The 18,350-nt window shown below is 44.2% G+C and overlaps 1 long non-coding RNA gene across 1 annotated transcript; it reads right to left on the bottom strand.

Moving 5' to 3' along the window:
* Positions 1-3,930: 3,930 nt before the first annotated feature.
* On the bottom strand, positions 3,931-17,291 carry LOC117086373. Its single transcript, XR_004438309.1, has 3 exons — positions 16,981-17,291; positions 5,553-5,630; positions 3,931-4,180 (listed from the first exon to the last, which is right to left on the bottom strand). It is a non-coding gene; the product is annotated as an uncharacterized LOC117086373 (long non-coding RNA).
* Positions 17,292-18,350: the final 1,059 nt, after the last annotated feature.

Raw genomic sequence — 18,350 nt, 5'->3', positions numbered from 1 at the left:
TCTCGGCCTCCCAAAGTGCTGGGATTACAGGCTTGAGCCACTGTGCCCGGCCAGTCCTTTGGTTATTGTTACTTAGCTTTGATAAAATGAAAGTAAAAGAGGATGCTGCATCAGGACTTGAAGTTGGACCAAGTTCAGATGTGGACACATCTGTGCTTAGTTAGGCTACTAGCCTCAAAGTCACCTACAAAGGAGAAAATTATGCAGGGACAGTAGAAAGTACCTCTGAAACCTGTGGAAGACAGTCAATGTGAAGGAAAGGCAAAACCAAGTAACTGTTGAAACTATTAGAGTAGGTAGTTAGGTAGGCATGAGCAAGGTAGGAGCGAGGCCCCATCCAGAAATGCTAGGCGACCATCAGGTGATGGTCAGTTGGTTGTTAAACTGTTGCTCTAAAATAATAATTGGTCACAGCCAGTGCCAAGGAAAAACAGTCTCCTAATAAATAGACAACACCTAAAACTGGTGATCAGCAACTTCCTGATAAGATTTCAGGAGTTGGGCAAACAGGCTCAAGAATGCCCACTAAGAAGAAAAATGGCAGAGATTAACTGGTATATGATCCTCCTCTAGGAACACTTGACTGGTAAGGAAAAAATGCCTCAAATGAGCATGTGTACAACTTCAGTAAACACAGTGTGCGTGTGGCCCCTCCCCAAGTGCTGGCGGACCAGTGTGCATGCAAACAGCCCATACCAAGGGAAGAATCAGGGGAGAGGAAATGCAAACCTCAGAACCATGCCAATGTATTCTTTCCTCCTTGCAGGCAAGAATTGTTTGCTGCAGACTGGTCGGATTCACAGCTGGTAACAAAATCAGAGGGTACAGTGAGAAGGAATTGTTTCATTTTTGTGGAATGGTGTTATCAGCTTCCTGAGGAACTTTTGCTAAAATGGATTATAAGAATGACAAATGTAGGCCGGGCGCGGTGGCTCAAGCCTGTAATCCCAGCACTTTGGGAGGCCGAGACGGGTGGATCACGAGGTCAGGAGATCGAGACCATCCTGGCTAACAGGGTGAAACCCCGTCTCTACTAAAAAATACAAAAAACTAGCCGGGCGAGGTGGCGGGCGCCTGTAGTCCCAGCTACTCGGGAGGCTGAGGCAGGAGAATGGCGTGAACCCGGGAGGCGGAGCTTGCAGTGAGCTGAGATCCGGCCACTGCACTCCAGCCTGGGCGGCAGAGCGAGACTCCGCCTCAAAAAAAAAAAAAAAAAAAAAAAAAAGAATGACAAATGCAGGGTCAATGTCTTTGGTTTTAAATCTTGCAGAGTGAAGAGCATGTTTGGGTTGATATACGACCCACAGCTGACCATTTGAACAATCACAGATGGATGTATATGATCCAGATATATAGAGGGTTATTCCTCAAGGAACAGCCAGTCTGATTGATTGAATAAGAGCCATTATAAGATCTGTTTGAGAAGGTGGACTGATGAACTCCACCTATAAATGCCAAGTGGAACACCTTAGATAAGGCAGCTGATACACTTCATATGCAAGCCATGTGTGACTGGCTTTATGATGACATGAATATTCACTCAGTGAATATGTCCATTATCCAGGTCACGGTAAATACTGTGGTTAAGGGGGCCCCTTCTACATGGGCACCCCAAGGGACATTACTCCTGCAGACTCAAACAATAGTTCAAGAAGCCTTATGAAATTTGTGGTCTCAGTTTCCCTCATGGATCTCACAGGTGCTAATAAAAACATTAGGTTAATTAATAAGAGAACAGTGAAAGGCAAAAGGGAGAGTCAAAGGACTCAGCCCAGGAAGACAGACATTTTAAAATGATTATTAAAAAATAACGTGAATGAAGAAAACATTGATGGGGTGAAATTAAGAAGAAAAAAGAAAGGGGAGAGTCATGGGACTTGTCCCAGCAGAATGGAAAGCTTTAGATGCTTATTAAGAAATTGAATAAATAAAATAGAAATTGATGAGGTTAAGCAAAGGTCTTAATATAACACTATTGAAGGTTGGATGGACCAAAGGGAACCCCATTTTGTCCCCCAACATTAGAAGGCTGCAAACCAGTCTGCTATATTTCTACCAGTTTGGAGAAATTTAAAAAGCTGGAAGGCAGAGAGTATAATGAAAAATCAGATCTAAAATTGCCTGGGGCAACAGACAGGCAGACTAATCAAGGTAAAGATTAATAAAAGGGCCAGGGTCTTTTTGCTAAATTCTTGGCTGGAGACCCAAAGTTTTTTACACAAGAGAGGGTAAAATGACCTGGGGGTAAAGAAGAGAAGATCCTGAAACTAGAACATAAAAATGTAAGAGTTAACGGGGCTGTGAAACTTGGTATATTTGAAAACACTTTATTTGGAGTGATTGCATCTCTTTTATCTGATTTTTTTTTTTTTTTTTTTGTGGGAATAAACATAGTCTCTCATTGAGAAATATTTCTTCTCCCTGGTACTGGAAAACAGAAGGCATGTAAATCTGCCCTCAAACAATATTAACTGGACATGCTAAATGGGAACCAATGAGATTGCCCAAGTCTACACAGTGCAGAGTAGAAGCTAGAGTGCTGTTATGGATAAATTCTCCACTTGATAAGTCTCTGTGGTATATTTCCTGGAGCTTGTGGCAAAAGCCTCTGAGCACCTCCCAGCAACATCTACTGGGACTTTGGACTATGGAACTTCCATTTGACGGGCATTTACTGCTTTGCTATGAAACATTAGGTGAAGTTACTCCTATAACACCTAAAACACCCATGTTGTTCCAGTGATGTCAGAGAAACATTCTAACGGGGGTGGCAGTGCCCAGGAGAGTTCCATAATAAAATGGACATGGTTTATAGAGGATCATGCCACCTAGGAAATGCAAGGAGGAGATACTCTTGAGCAGGGTGTTTCTTTTCTCCTAAGACTGACTCTGGAACTGTGTGAGAAACTGCTGGATTCTACAGAGCCTGATAAATGGTTCTCAACTGATGAGAAAGAGCACTTGGTTTGTGGACGGTAATTCCTAGGTAAATGGACACCATCATGTTTGGAAGGCAGCTACTTTGATAAAAGAAGGTAAAAACAGATCGGCTTGGTGGGCTGAATTGCACACTGTTTCTCTAACAGTGATGGAAGAAGTGATCAATGGTAAAAACCCCTGAGTTTGGGTGTTTACTGACCCATGGGCAGTGTGACCCATGGTCTGGCCATACACTCGGGCAAGAGGACCATGGAAATTTGGCCTATTAAATGGATGCACATAGGAACACGGTTCTATGGAGATTTGAGAGGTGCATTAAAGAAGAACAAGTCAATGCCCATCAGAAGAAGTCCCTTCCAGGTTCAGAAAGTGACTGGCATTGACAAGCAGATATCCCCATATACTCCCTTGAAGTGGCCACTTGGGCCTTTAAAATGAGCGGATATGGGTGTATTGTAACAGGGCAGAGATGGGCTGAATGTAGAGATGCTTCTTTTGCACCTTCTCAGGCACAAAATGCCAGAAAGAACTGTTCTGTTTCTCAATGAGAAAGTCAGAGACTGCTGATGGCTATGGGTCAGATTCTCTGGTGGGAAGGCCCTGAACATAGCTGGCAAGTGAGACAAATGCTGGTAGCCCTAGAGGGCTACAAATGGGTCTTGACAGGAATAGACACTGGCTATGGAGTGGATGTTGCTTGACCAGAAGATGAAAATTCTCCGAGTGCCGTAAAAAACCAGAACAGAAGATATTACATGGATATAGATGGCTAACCATAATTTTTTCAGACCAAGGAACACAGTGTACAGTCCATAACAATAGTCCAATAATGGACAAAGAGATGTCTTCCTAGAGTAATAGTTTGATAGAGAAGTAGAGCAGGCAATTGAAACATTGATTGTGTAATACAGGGAGATAAAAGCACAAAGGGCTTGCTTACATGCCTTCCTGTCTGTTCACACTCAACATGAGCAGGACTAGGGTGTTTCTGCTAGGTATTTTCTTTATTTTTCTGGTCGATCTGGGGAACACGGGGCTGGGAGGATGCTGGTATGACTATGCCATTCTTGCCAAGGGAGGAGTACACTGGTACAAGAGGACAGGGTTCAGTGAGTTTCCGGAAAGCTGAACATGTGGCACTTTCTGGAGGGTGGTGCACCCAGGGAGGACATGGAAGCTCCAGGCCCCTTCCTTCATACCTTCCCCTGTTGGTCTCTTCATCTGGATCCTTTGCAATATCCTTTATAATAAACCAGTACATGTAAGAAAAAAAATGGATGTACCTACAGTATTTTTTCTTTTTTTTTCTTTTTGAGACAAAGTCTTGTACCATCACTATGCTGGAGTGCAGTGGTGTGATCTCGGCTCACTGCAACTCCACCTCCCGGGTTCAAGCGATTCTCCTGTCTCAGCCTCCCAAGTAGCTAGGACTATAGACACACACCATCATGCCCAGCTATTTTTTTTTTTGTATTTTTAGTAGAGACGGGGTTTCACCATGTTGGCCAGGATGGTCTCATCTCTTGACCTCGTGATCCACCTGCCTCAGCCTCCCAAAGTGCTGGGATTACAGACATGAGCCACCATACCTGGCCAACCTACAGTATTTTTTCTAACGCCATCTCTAGCTGCATACTTATCACAGTAGGTAAATTTTCTGTAAAGGCATATGTCATAAGTCAGGATGTTTTTGTTGTTGTTTTTTGGTCAAGATTAGTTTCTACACATCATCCAGTATTTGTTATGTCTAATGAGATGTTGTATATATACAGGCATATGTTTCAGGACCATATGGCAATTATTCCATTTAAAATATTGCTATCCTACTTCTCAGAAAAAAAGCAAGGTATAAATTATTGTTGTTATTGTTATTATTTTAAAAAATGTGGCCATTCATCAGAACTTAGGTCTATAGGTATAAATTATTAATGGTCATCCCTTTCCAATGGCAAAAAGGGGATATCAAATTATTTTGAGATTTGAGTAAGAATAAAATTAATAAATAAATAGCAAAATAACAAGAGTTATTTAGCACTTGCCTGGCTCTTGTTGCAGTCAGTTTGAGAGGAAAGGACATCTTGCCATTGATTTTAATGATTCCCAGTCATCCCATTCCTTTTTTAGTAGATTGAAACTCTTCTGGGCTGGTTTTCTAGCTCCACCTATGTATTGGTTGTCACTGTCCTCATTTAATTTTGTCTGTTATTATTCCTTTATAATGCCTTTCCTTGAGACAACAGCACATCCTTCACCTGCCAAGGCCAGTAGACTAGTTTGCTACAGGAGATGACCCTTCCAGGATCATATGCTAAGCCTCTGTAAGGGCACAAGTGAACTGTGGTGGTAACTAATCATCTTAAAGTTATCTTGTTTCTTCTTACTTCAGCTTTCCTGCTATATAGTTTTTGCATACTCTCTAAAGTAATATATGGTAATTGGAAAAATTTGAGAAGATAAAAAAAAAATCAGAGAAAATGAGATTGTGTAACAATTAGTTAAAAAAATACCAAACAAACTCCAGACTGTATAAAAAGTAAAAACAGGAAATAATCATTTCAAAATTTTATTGGATTAATGTTTTCTATTCCTGCCTTCTTCCCCCTCCTTCTTACCTTTTCCTCCTCATCTTTCTTCTTTTCCCCATGTCAAGTAATTTCCAAGATGTCCCAGTGTTGGGGTCCGCATGTTTCCTAAACAAAGGAATGAACACACAAGACAACACAAAACAAGACAAACATGGCAGCCGCCCCAAATGGCACGCTCTGCTTTATTTTATACAGTCTTTTGTGGAATGTTGCCAAGTCACAAGACACGTTGTTTTTCTGACCTTTCCCTGACTTTCTGGATTTTCAAGATGTTTACACATAAACAAGCCCCCAGGGTCTGCTGTTTGCAGCTGCCTCCTTTGTCCTCCCTATTGCAGGGAAGGAATGCCCTGCTTCGTTTGCAAGAGCAGGACTTATCAGGAACGCCCTGCTTCATTTGCAAGAGCAGGACTTATTGGGAACGTCTAGTTTGTGAGCACATAGTCCTCTACAGCCCAGGAATAAAGATATGCAGTTACAAAACATTCCAGCCCTACCTAACAAGAACAAATATTCTCTTTTTGTGAATAGATAGGATAGATGGATATGTATATACATAGACTTGCATGTGAGTTTTTAGAATATGTACATCAGTTAGATTGTATTAAGGCACAAAGCCATAGAGTTATGCCCATTAGGAAATACTTCTAGGAATATATATTCCATGAATAAATAAATGAACCAATAGCTTACTATGTGTCAAATTCTTTGCTGTCCTTTAAATAGATGATCTTATTGAATCTTTTCCCCACATTAGGAAATACTTCTAGGAATAAGTATTGCATGAATAAATGAATGAAGCAATAGCTTACTGTGTGTCAGATTTTTTGCTGTTCTTTAAATAGACGATCTTGTTGAATCTTAACTGTGAAAAAATGGGGATCATTTCATAATAAAAAGATTCTTGCTGACCTTATGGCAGGACACAAATTACACATTTTACAGACTTAAGAGAGGCTGTGTGACCTGAATTTTGAAGTAGTACCTACTGCTATGGTAGTGGGCACTCAGATTCTGTAGAATAAAGCTTATCAGAAATCCTCAGTTTAATTGTATATTCTATGCACTTAATACTTGAGATTTGTTACACTGCATTGATATCTAATATTTTATTCATTCCCTGTGAGTGCCAGGAAAGGAGTGAAGGTAGAGAATATTTCATTTGTCAATACTCCATCAAACTACTGATTTAGGGAAATTCATGAAAGAGCTTATAGTTTAAAATTCTATAAGAGATTAAATACATATATCTGATTATAACTGAAGTTCAAGTCCCTCAGATCAATCAGTAGTATTTTCAGAGATAAGTAGATTTATTTCCTAATTAATATTTATGTGTCCATTAAATATGGTTCTTCATCGCACATACTTTGATTTTTTTTTCTTTTTGAGACGGTGTCTTGCTCTGTCACCCAGGCTGGAGTGCAGTGGTGCAAGCTAGGCTCACTGCAACCTCTGCCTCCCAGGTTCAAGCAATTCTCATGCCTCAGCCTCCAGAATAGCTGGGATTACAGGCACGTACCACCATGCCCAGCTAAGTTTTGTATTTTTAGTAGAGATGGGGTTTCACTGTGTTGGCCAGGCTGGTCTCGAACTCCCAACTTCAGGTGATTCGCCCACCTCAGCCTCCCAAAGTGCTGGGATTACAGGCATGAGCCATCACAACTGGCCCATACTTTGACATTTTTAACCATCAAATTAGTGAATAAATTGCTGAATAAAATTTAACCATATCTCTTCCATGTGTAAGGAGACTACAGCATCACAAAAGAACAGCGTTGTTATATCTTTACATTAGGAAACATTGGATGAAGATGAACGAGTAAGGACAATGTTATTGTTTCCATTGTTCCATCATCATAATGCGCCATGTTGTGTATAGACTTCTCTACACTGTGTGGCTACTTCTTTGGAATACATAGTCCTAAGCATTGCTGGGGTTGTGAATGCCAAGCTACTACTATAGATATTTTGTATCTCAGAACTTAAACTTGATAGGCAGTAACTATTGTCTTAATCATTGGTTTTACCCTTCCCATCACTGTGTTGGAATAAGGTCTTTCCTGAAGTGAGTATTATAAGCAAGGTAGTATAGAAATATACAAGAGACAATAAAGTATGTGAAGAAGGCTGGATGCAGTGGGTCACGCCTGTAATCCCAGTGCTTTGGGAGGCTGAGGTGGGTAGATCACCTGAGTTCAAGACCATCCTGACCAACATGGTGAAACTCTGTCTCTAATAAAAATACAAAAAATCGCTGGGCGTGGTAGCACATGCCTGTAATCCCAGCTACTTGGGAAGGTGAGGCAGGAGAACCACTTGAATTTGGGAGATGGAGGTTGCAGTGAGCCAAGATTGTGCCATTGCACTCCAGCTTGGGTAACAGAGTGAGACATATGTATATGCATATATGTGTATAAATATATATGTATGTGAGGAGGATAATAGTTAATGTTAACAAATTAATTTAGAATCATTCAATCAATAGACTGGGCTAAAATTGGGAAGCCATCATTTGATATTAAATTATGGGCACCAGGGGTAAATGAGTAATACAGCAGGAAACACCAGAAAGAGAAAGGAATGAAATACAAATGATGGTCAACAGGGAGGAGATGGTCAAGGAAAATGAGTTACGAACAGAAAGAACTCTATTTACAGGCTGACACTATAAATGCTTGTAAATGAAAAATGAAATCTAAGGCCTCCAGTGAACTGAATGGAACCTCGTCTTGGCCAACAGTATTCCAAAGTTAACCTGAAACACTAGTTCAGGCCATGATGGGAATGACTGGTCAGACATCATTATACCCTCCTCCTGTTGGAATTCAGTCACTACTGACCAGCATTAACATTAAAACAGAGACCTTAAGACAACAAAGGGAGACACGAGACACTTTGTAGCAATAAGAGACCAACATGGCAGACAGCAAGCCCTGAAAAAACGGAAGTATTTTACCCCAAGATATATTTCTTTGACATAGTTTGAAATGGGCCTGCAAAGGTGTCTGTTGTGGGGAAAATCTATATTCTGTAAAGAATTCCCTTCCCTTTCCAGGTCTTTTTCCTTATCCAGGAGAGAATTAACTAAGACTTTGGCACCTTTTTAAGTCTGATGAGAAATATTTACAATGTATTCTCTCTGAAGCCTCCCACCTGGAGGCTTTATCTGCATAATAAAAGCCTTGGTCTCCACAACCGCTTTTCTTAACCCAGACACTCCCTTCTGTTGATTCCAAGCCTTTAGATACACTCTTCAACTGTGACCTGAAATCCCACTCCTCACAAGCACCCACAACCAGGTTGAGTTGTCCCACCTTTCCAGACCAAACCAATTTACATCTTACATGTGTTGATTGATGTTTTATGTATCCTTAAAATGTATAAAACCAAGCTGTAGCTGACCACCTTGAGCACATGTTCTCAGGACTCCTAAGGTTGCACCAAGGGTATGTTTTTGACCTTGGCAAAATAAACTTCTAAATTGTTTGGGAACTGCCTCAAATACCCTTTGGGTTGCTCATTGAACTACAGCCAGAAAATCATTGACATTGTGAAGGAAAAATATCTTGGGTCCCCAAAATCTCTAAGTTAATGGGAAAAGTTAAGGTTGGGAACCTCTTAGGGAAACCTTCCTCCCCTTCTATTCAGTCACCTCTCTTCTCACTGAGATAAGTGCATATCTGATTACCTCCTTTGGAGGGGCTGATCACAAACTCAAAAGAAGACAACAATTTGTCTCTTATCTAGTGATACCCTACCTTGTTTTAACCCGAATTGACTCTCCCTTAGCTCAGAGAGCCAGACAGACTCCATCTTGGCTGTTTCACTTGCAGTCCCTTACCGACCCTCCTTCCTCAAGGACTTAACTTGTGCAAGCTGACTCCCAGCACATCCAGGAATGCAATTAACTGATACGATACTGTGGCAACCTATATCCACAGTTCCCAGGAATTTGCCTGGTTAATAGCCCGGAGCCCCCGCGTTTGTGTCCAGTTGATAACGCCCAAAGCCCTGCCTCTATCACCTTGTGATAGATTTGAAGCCCCTACACCCGGAACTGTTTGCTTTCCTGTAACCATTTATCCTTGTAACTTTTAGTCTGCTTTACTTCTGTAAGAATTGTTTTAACTAGACTCCCCACCTCCCCTTGCTAAACCAACAAATAGAAGAAAATCAAGCCCCTTCGTCGGGGCCGAAAAAATTTTGAGCACTAGCTATTCTCCGTCGCCGGCTAATAAAAGACTCCTGAATTTGTCTCAAAGTGTGGCGTTTCTCTCTAACTACCTTGGTTACAACATTTGGAGGCCCCAGGGAGATTATGCCACCGGGTGCGGGTCGAACTTGTTCCAGGCTCCCCAAGACGGACGGTGGGCTTACAGGGGAGCTGCGACCTGAGACGTTGCAGGGTCCCATGGGCCACCGTCTTCCCGAGGGGAATGGATCAACAGCTGGTGTGTGCCCACCAAATTCAACTCCTGAGTCCTCAGTTTCTGGTCCCGGGAAGGTAAGTCAGATCTGACTCTGTTTCTCTGGGAGGGAAGCAGCCCAGATGAGGGTGTCCCTCTGACTCTGCCCATATTCCAGGACCCTGGAGGACAGAGTTCTGGTTTCTGTCTGACTCTGTTTCTCTGGGAGGGAAGCAGCCCTGAACGAGGGCATCCCTCTGACTCTGTCCATATTCCAGGACGCTGGAGGACAGAGTCATGGTTTCTGTCAGGTTTCTCTGTAAGACTAGTCTCTCTCTCTCTCTCTCTTTCTCTCCCCCTCTCTCTTCTCCTTCTCTAGTTCAGGTCTCCAGGAGACCTCTGTTTTAGAACGGGAATAAGAATTGTAATAAACTCTGTGTGAGTGAGTGTGTGAATGTGGAGTTCAAGGGCTTGCGCTTGAATTTCCTGTTTGTATCTCCATGACGAAAGCTATCGAGTTCAAGAGGGTCCTCACCTGCCATTCCGTGGCGACCTCATAAGGTTTAAGGCAGCAGCAGGCATAGCTCCATCGGAGCCTGGGGTTTATACCAGCCTGCCAATGCCAAGAGGGGCCTAAGTCCCTGACTGATGCCATCATGGGATTCCCTCCCTCTGTCTATAAAAATTGTCATAATTGTCTATATACCACAGTGTATCTTGTCCTGTCTGGTGTCTAAGTTTCGTATGTCAGGTCGTCGATACTGCCCAAGACAACGGGCAAGGACTTCTTCAAAGTCCTGAGTGCAGATTTTCTAACATCGGAGGTCAAATTTCTCATCAGTCATTTGGGCTGGCCTTCCCAGTCCTGCCTTTTCTGTCAGAAACAAATCAGGTGCTGTTACGGGGAGGGGTGTGGAAGACATTTGTCCGTTTAGGATTTCTGGCACCATAAAGATTGCTGGTGTTGGGATTGCCATACCCCATGCCCCAACGACTGGTCCACCTTCTCCTTAAACCAGTGGTGGATCCAAAATAGCCACCCTGCAGACCTCCTTGCTCACCTTTTCTGTCATCCCTTAACTTTTCCCATGCCGTTAAATAAGGCACTGTGCAGAGAAACCAACGCCCATACTGCTCTACTCCATCCGGAGGTCTCCCGCGCGTCTCTGGGTTGCCGCCTGGCGCGCCTCCACCAGTTTACAAAAGAAACAGCCTCCTTCCCCTGTGGCAGAGGTTCACCGCCTCGCGGGTGAGGAGTGGGAGGTGACGGCACTGGACCCCTCCCCCAGGGACCCCTGCAGGCACCCGGCTCCGGAGACTTCAGGCGTCAAAGCCCTCGACTTCTCCGAGCACCGGCAAGTCCACACCGGGCTGGGAACGCAGGGGCCCGGCCTGCTCCAGTGACCTTGGCCCCTGGCGGGGCTTCTGAGTTGCACTTGCAGTGTCTGACAGGGCCTGGAGGCCGGGTGGGGGACCGTAGAGTTGTCCTGCACAGCCGGCCTGGTTCCTCCCATCCCGAGAAGATCCAAGTGGTCCCTTTTCTTCTTGATCCCCATCTCTTACCCCGCACATGTCGTTTTACCTGTGTCAGCTCCTCCAAGACTTGGCTCTGTTCTCCCTCCTAAAACCCTTAAAAGAAAGGACCAAGTTTGAACTTTTTGCCTTCAAGTCTGGAGACACCAAAAATATTTAGGGTATAAGTCAAAAAGGAAGGGGGATCAAGTAGGTCCCACTGGCCTTGGACCCGCCTCTTGTCCTCCCCCTAGATCTCAATGATTAAAAAAACAGACCTCATGTGGCAAGAAGTGTTGGCTATAGCTGTTTTCCTACTTCTTCCAGCTATAATACTTCTGTTCTTCCGATACTGCAGACCCCCAGGCCGTGAATATTTCTGTCCATGCTGGGTTTAATAATTCTGCTTAAACCTTGTTAATTGCCTCCAGAATAGGAAATTCTTCTTCCTGGTCCCGTGAAGATTGAAGCCCTCTCCGATGTATATTACAGAATTTCTCTCTGGGCCTCTCAGATGATTATGGAGTCCACCTTAAAAAAGGCAAACTCCAGACACTGTGAAGTAGAATGGCCAAAGTTTGGAACCAGGTGGCCCCCAGAAGGGTCACTAAACCTCACAGCTGCTCAGGCTGTGTGGCAGGTCGTTGCTGGAACTCCCAGTCACCCTGATAATTTTCCCTACATTGATCAATGGCTGAGCTTGTTCTGGAGCCCTCTCCCTTGGCTCCGCTCATGTGCTGTTCCTAATCCAATCTCCAAGGTCCTTTTAAGCCAGCCCACACTTTTGTCCCAATCCTCATCTCCCTCGGCTCCTGCTGTATTACCTCCCTCCGAAGAAGAGAAAAGTTTTCCTCACATAGTTCCGCCACCTTATAACCTTCCTGCTCCCTCAGAATCTTCCCTAGTCTCCTTGACTACATCCCCTGTGGGCTGTCTGCCTGTAGTCTCCCAGTTATGGCCTTGGCAGGAGGAGGTAACCCCCTCCTTCTGCTGACAAGCACAAATTCGTCCAGGTGATGAGCTCTCAGCTCCCTTCTTAGTTTATGTCCCCTTCTCTACTTCTGACTTGTACAAGTGGAAGGCTCATAATCCCCCCTTCTCTGAGAAGTCCCAAGTCTTGACCTCACTGATGAAGTCTATGCTCTGGACTCACCGACCTTCTTAGGATGATTGTCAGCAACTCCTTTTAACCCTTTTCACCTAGGAAGAGAGGAAACATATCCGAAGAGAAGCCAAAAAGTATTTCCTTACATCAGCCAGTAGACGAGAGGGAGAAGCCCAAAACCTCCTTGAGGAGGTTTTCCCCTCTACCTGGCCTAACTGGGATCCTAACTCCTCAGGTGGGAGGAGGGCTTTGGATGATTTTCACTGGTATCTCCTTGCGGGCATCAAGGGAGCTGCTTGAAAGCCCATGAATCAATCTAAGACAACTGAGGTTGTCCAGGGGCCTGATGAGTCACCTGGAGTGTTTTTAGAATGCCTCCAGGAGACCTATCAAACTTACACCCCTTTTCACCTGACAGCTCCCCAGAATAGCAGTGCTATTAATTTGGTGTTTGTGGCCCAGAAAGTTCCTGATATTAAAAGAAAATTACAAAAGCTGGAGGGATTTGCTGGAATGAGTATTAGCCAGCTTTTAGAAGTAACCCAGAAAGTTTTTGACAATTGAGAGTTTGAAAAGCAAAACAAGTAGTTCAGGCAGCTGAAAGGGCTGCTGATAAAGCATCCAAAAGACAAGCGGAAATCTTAGTGGTGGTGATCCAGGAAGCCAGAAAAGAAGGGTCCCCATTACAAAGCACTAGCTAGGGGACCCTGGGTCCTCGCCAGAAATGCCAGAAAGGTGAGCGGGCTCCCTTACAAAGAAACCAATGTGCTTATTTCAAGCAGATGGGACACTGGAAAAAAAAAAAAAAAGCCCAGAAAATAAAAAGATCCTCACCCTCCCCGCAGTAGAGTAATCTGATAATTGATGGGGCCAGGGCTTCCTCTCACTTGGCTCTCAGGAGTCCATGGTGACCGCCACAGTGGAGGGCCATAGCCACGTCCAGTAGCCTACTTGTCTAAGAGGCTAGGCCTTGTGGCCTCCGGGTAGCCAAGTTGTCTGTGAGCCATAGCAGCCACAGCAAGCCTGGTTCGGGAGGCTGATAAGTTGACTCTAGGTCAAAATTTAACCCTTATGGCTCCTCCATGCCGTAGAGACTTTGCTATGAAGTTCTTCTGGCAAATGGATGTCAAATGCTCGCATCCTGCAGTATCAGAGTTTACTGTTAGATCAGCCTCATTTAACTTTCTCTCCCACAGGGTGTTTAAATCCAGCGACTTGACTCCCTGATCCAGACTTCACCACACCTGTCCCTAACTGCCAGGAACTGTTGGAGACTACGGAAACTGGCCGACCTGATCTCCAAGATGTGCCTTTTAAAGGAGGTGAATGCCACAGTGTTTACAGAAAGTAGCAGCTTCCTTGAACAAGGATTACGAAAGGCTGGCCCAGCTGTTACTACAGAGATGGATATACTGTGGACTCGGGCATTGCTGGCAAGTACCTTAGCACAGAAAGCTGAATTGGTCTCTCTAACTCAGGCTCTCTGATGGAGTAAGGACAAACATATTAACATCTACACTGACAGCAGGTATGCTTTTGCTACTGTACATGTACATAGACCCATTTACCAAGAGCAAGGGCTATTCATGTCAGCAGGAAAGACTATCAAACATGAAGAAAAAATTTTGGCCTTGCTTGAAGCTGTTTGGCTCCCTCAACAGGTGGCTCACGGCAAAGGACATACAAAAAAAAAAGGAAAAAAAAAAAAAAAAGACTCGGCCATTGCCTGTGGTAATCAAAGGGCAGACTCTGCAGCTCAGAAGGCAGCTCAGCTCCCAGTCATGCCTCTGACCCTGCTGCCTGCAGTGTCCTTTCTGCAACCTGACTTACGAGACCACCCAGAATACTCCCAAGAGGAAGAAAAACAAACTTCTGATCTTCAGGCCAACAAAAATCAGGAAGGCTGGTGGATTCTTCCTGATTCCAGAATCTTCATGCCCTGAGCCCTTGGGGAAATTGTAATCAGTCATCTGCATTCTACTACCCATTTAGGAGGAGTAAAACTGGCCCAGCTTCTAAAAAGCCATTTCAAGATTCCCCATCTTCAGGACTTAGTTAACCAAGCAGCTCTCCGGTGTATGACTTGTGCTCAGGTAAACGCCTAGCAAGGTCCTGAACCCAGCCCAGGCCACCGTCTCTGGGGAGGCTCACCAAGAAGAAAGGTAGGAAATTGGCTTTACAGAGATAAAACCACACTGGGCAGGGTATAAATACTTCCTGGTACTAGTAGACACCTTTCCCAGATGGACTGAGGCATTTGCCACCAAAAATGAGACTGCCACCACAGCAGTTAAGTTTTCACTCAATGAAGTCATCCCTCAGCATGGGCTGCCTGCTGCCACAAGGTCTGATAATGGACCGGCCTTCACCTCATCCATAGCTTGGTCAGTCATTAAGGCATTAAATATTCAAAGGAAACTCCATTGTGCCTATCTACCTCAGAGCTCTGGACAGGTAGAATGCATGAACTGCACCCTAAAAAGTACTCTTACAAAGTTAATCCTAGAGACTGGTAAAAATTGGGTAAGGCTCCTTCCTTTAGCCCTTCTTAGAGTAAGATGCACCCCTTACCGGGCTGGGTTTTCACCTTTTGAAATCATGTATGGGAGGGCTCCACCTATCTTGCCTAAGCTAAGGGATACCCATTTAGCAGAAATCTCACAAGCTAATTTATTACAGTACCTGCAGTCTCTCCAACAGGTACAAGACATCATCCAGCCACTAGTCTGGGGATATCATCCCAACCCAGTTCCTGACCAGACGGGACACTGCTACTCTCTCCAATCGGGTGACCTGGTGTATGTTAAAACAGTTTCAGAAAGAAGGACTCACTCCTGGCTGGAAAGGACATCATACTGTCATCCTCACCACACTGACGGCCCTGAAAGTGGATGGCATTCTCTCTTGGATTCATCACTCTTGCATCAAAAAGGCCAACAGAGCCCAACAAGAAACATGGGCCCCCAAGCCTGGGCCAAGCCCCTTAAAACTGCACCTAAGTTGAGTGAAGCCATCAGATTAACTCTTTTTATTTACCCCTATTGTTTGTTTTCACCTATTATGCCCTCTGGTCCATCCTACTCTTTCCTCCTCACTTCTTTCACGACAGGACGTGTGTTTGCAAACACTACTTGGAAGTCAGGAACCTCCAAGGAAGTCTCTTCTGCAGTTGATTTATGTGCTTTGTTCCCAGAGCCTGCCCATACTCATGGAGAACAATGCAATCTGCCAGCCATAGGAGCGGGTAACGTTGACCTTGCTGCAGGATTTGGACACTCCAGAAGCCAGACTGGGTGTGGAAACTCCAAAGGTGCAGAAAAAGGACTCCAGAATGTTGATTTTTACCTGTCTTGGAAATCACCCTGACTCTAGTTGTCAAGATTCTTACCAGTTTTTCTGCCCTGACTGGGCATGTGTAAACTTGGCCACCTACTCTGGGGGATCAACCCAATCTTCCACCCTTTCCATAGCTTGTGCTTCCTGACCTAAACAGTGTATTAAGAGAAATTGTAATCCCCTTACTATAACTGTCTATAACCCTAATTTAGCTCAGTGGTATTATGGCATGTCGTGGGGATTAAGGCTTTATATCCCAGGATTTGATGTTGGAACTATGTTAACCATCCAGAAGAAAATCCTGGTCTCATGAAGTCCTCCTAAGCCAATAAAGTCTTTAACGGATTTAGGCGACCCTATGTTCCAAAAACACCCAGACAGGGTCAAACTAACTGTTCCACCACCATTCCTGGTTCCTAAACCTCAACTGCAAAGACAACACCTCCAACCCAGCCTGATGTCCATTCTGGGCTGGTTACATCACCTCCTAATCTCACCCAGCCTAAACTAGCCTGAGACTGTTGGTTGTACCTAAAAGCCAACCCCCCTGGTTATGTTGGATTAGGAGTAGAAGCCATGCTTAAAATTGGCCTTCTTTCTTGTCGTACATGTCCCCATGCCCTCACATTAGGAGACGTTTCCAGAAACATTTGCTATTTAATTAGCACCAGATATAACTTACCTGCTTCTCCCTTTCAGGCTACCTGTAATCAGTGTCTACTTACTTCCTTAAGTGCCTCAGTCTCCTACCAGGCACCTAAGAATACCTGGTTAGCCTGCACTTCATGTCTCACAGACTGCATCAATGGGACTGAACCAGGACCTCTCCTGTGTGTATTGGTTCATGTGCTCCCCCAGGTCTACGTGTATAGCTGGCCAGAAGGGCAACTTCTCATCGCTCCCCCTGAATTACATTCCAGGTTTCATTGAGCCACCCCACTCCTTGTACCCTTTATGGCCAGCTTAGCATAGCTCGATCAGCAGCCATTGGCGTGGCTGCCCTGGTTCAGGGAGAAACTGGGTTAATGTCCCTGTCTCAACAAGTAGATGCTGATTTAAGCAATCTCCAATCAGCCATAAATATACTACATACCCAAGTAGAGTCTCCAGCTGAAGTAGATCTTCACAACCGCCGAAGGTTAGATCTCCTATTTCTCTCCCAAAGAGGGTTATGTGCCGCTCTGGGAGAGAGTTGTAGCTTCTCTGCCAATCAGTCTGGGGTCATAAAATATATTCTCCAAAAAGTTCGAGAGAATCTAGATAGACACCAACAGGAATGGGAAAATAACACCCCCTGGTACCAAAGCATGTTTAACTGGAATCTGTGACTAACTACTCTAATCACTAGTTTAGCTGGACCTCTTCTCCTCCTATTATCAGACTTAGTCTTCAGGCCTTCTATATTAAATTGGTTTCTTAACTTTATAAAGCAATACATAGCTCTGTCAAGCTTAGGTATCTTAAAACACAATATAACCCCCGTGTTGTAACTGAGGAATCAATGATTTGATTCCTCAAAAACACAAGTGGGGAATGTGATACCTTGTCTGGTTTTAACCTGAATTGACTCTCCCTTAGCTCAGAGAGCCAGACAGACTCCATCTTGGCTGTTTCATTTGCAGCCCCTTACCCACCCTCCTTCCTCAAGGACTTAACTTGTGCAAGCTGACTCCCAGCATATCCAAGAATGTAATTAACTGATAAGATATTGTGGCAAGCTATATCCACAATTCCCAGGAATTTGCCTGGTTAGTAGCACCGGAGCCCCCGCGTTTGTATCCGGTTGATAACGTCCAAAGCCCTGCATCTATCACCTTGTGATAGATTTGAAGCCCCTACACCCGGAACTATTTGCTTTCCTGTAACCATTTATCCTTGTAACTTTTAGTCTGCTTTAATTCTGTAAGAATTGTTTTATCTAGACTCCCCCCCTTCCTGTTCTAAACCAAAGTATAAAAGAAAATCAAGCCCCTTCTTTGGAGCTGAGAAAATTTTGAGCACTAGCGGCTCTCGGTTGCTGGCTAATAAAGGACTCTTGAATTTGTCTCAAAGTATGGTATTTCTCTAACTCATTCAGTTACAACAATCTACGTATGACCTGGAATCCCCCTCCAAGCTTCCAGTTTTCTTGCCTTTCCAGATCAAAATGATGTTCATCTTACATATATTGATTGATGTTTCATGTCTCCCTGAAATGTATAAAACCAAACTCGTCTGACTGCCTTGGGAACATGTCATCAGAACCTCCTGAGGCTGTAATGGGCTCATGTCCTAAACCATGGCAAAATAAGCTTTCCAAATTTACTGAGAGCTCTCTCTTATTTTAGGGTTTCACATTTTGGTAACCACAGAGGGATTCTGAGTAGAGGTGCCCCTGACCTTTGACAAATCTCCTATTGGTGTTTGGTGTCAGCTTGAGCTATCTTTATGGCTCAGGCTAATAAGATAATTTGCTGAGGTCTG

Source organism: Trachypithecus francoisi, unplaced genomic scaffold, assembly GCF_009764315.1.
Source record: "Trachypithecus francoisi isolate TF-2019V2 unplaced genomic scaffold, Tfra_2.0 Lachesis_group1, whole genome shotgun sequence".
Taxonomy (NCBI): Eukaryota; Metazoa; Chordata; class Mammalia; order Primates; family Cercopithecidae; genus Trachypithecus; species Trachypithecus francoisi.
Note: the sequence above shows the minus strand (reverse complement) of the source record. Positions and strands in the feature narration are given on the sequence as shown.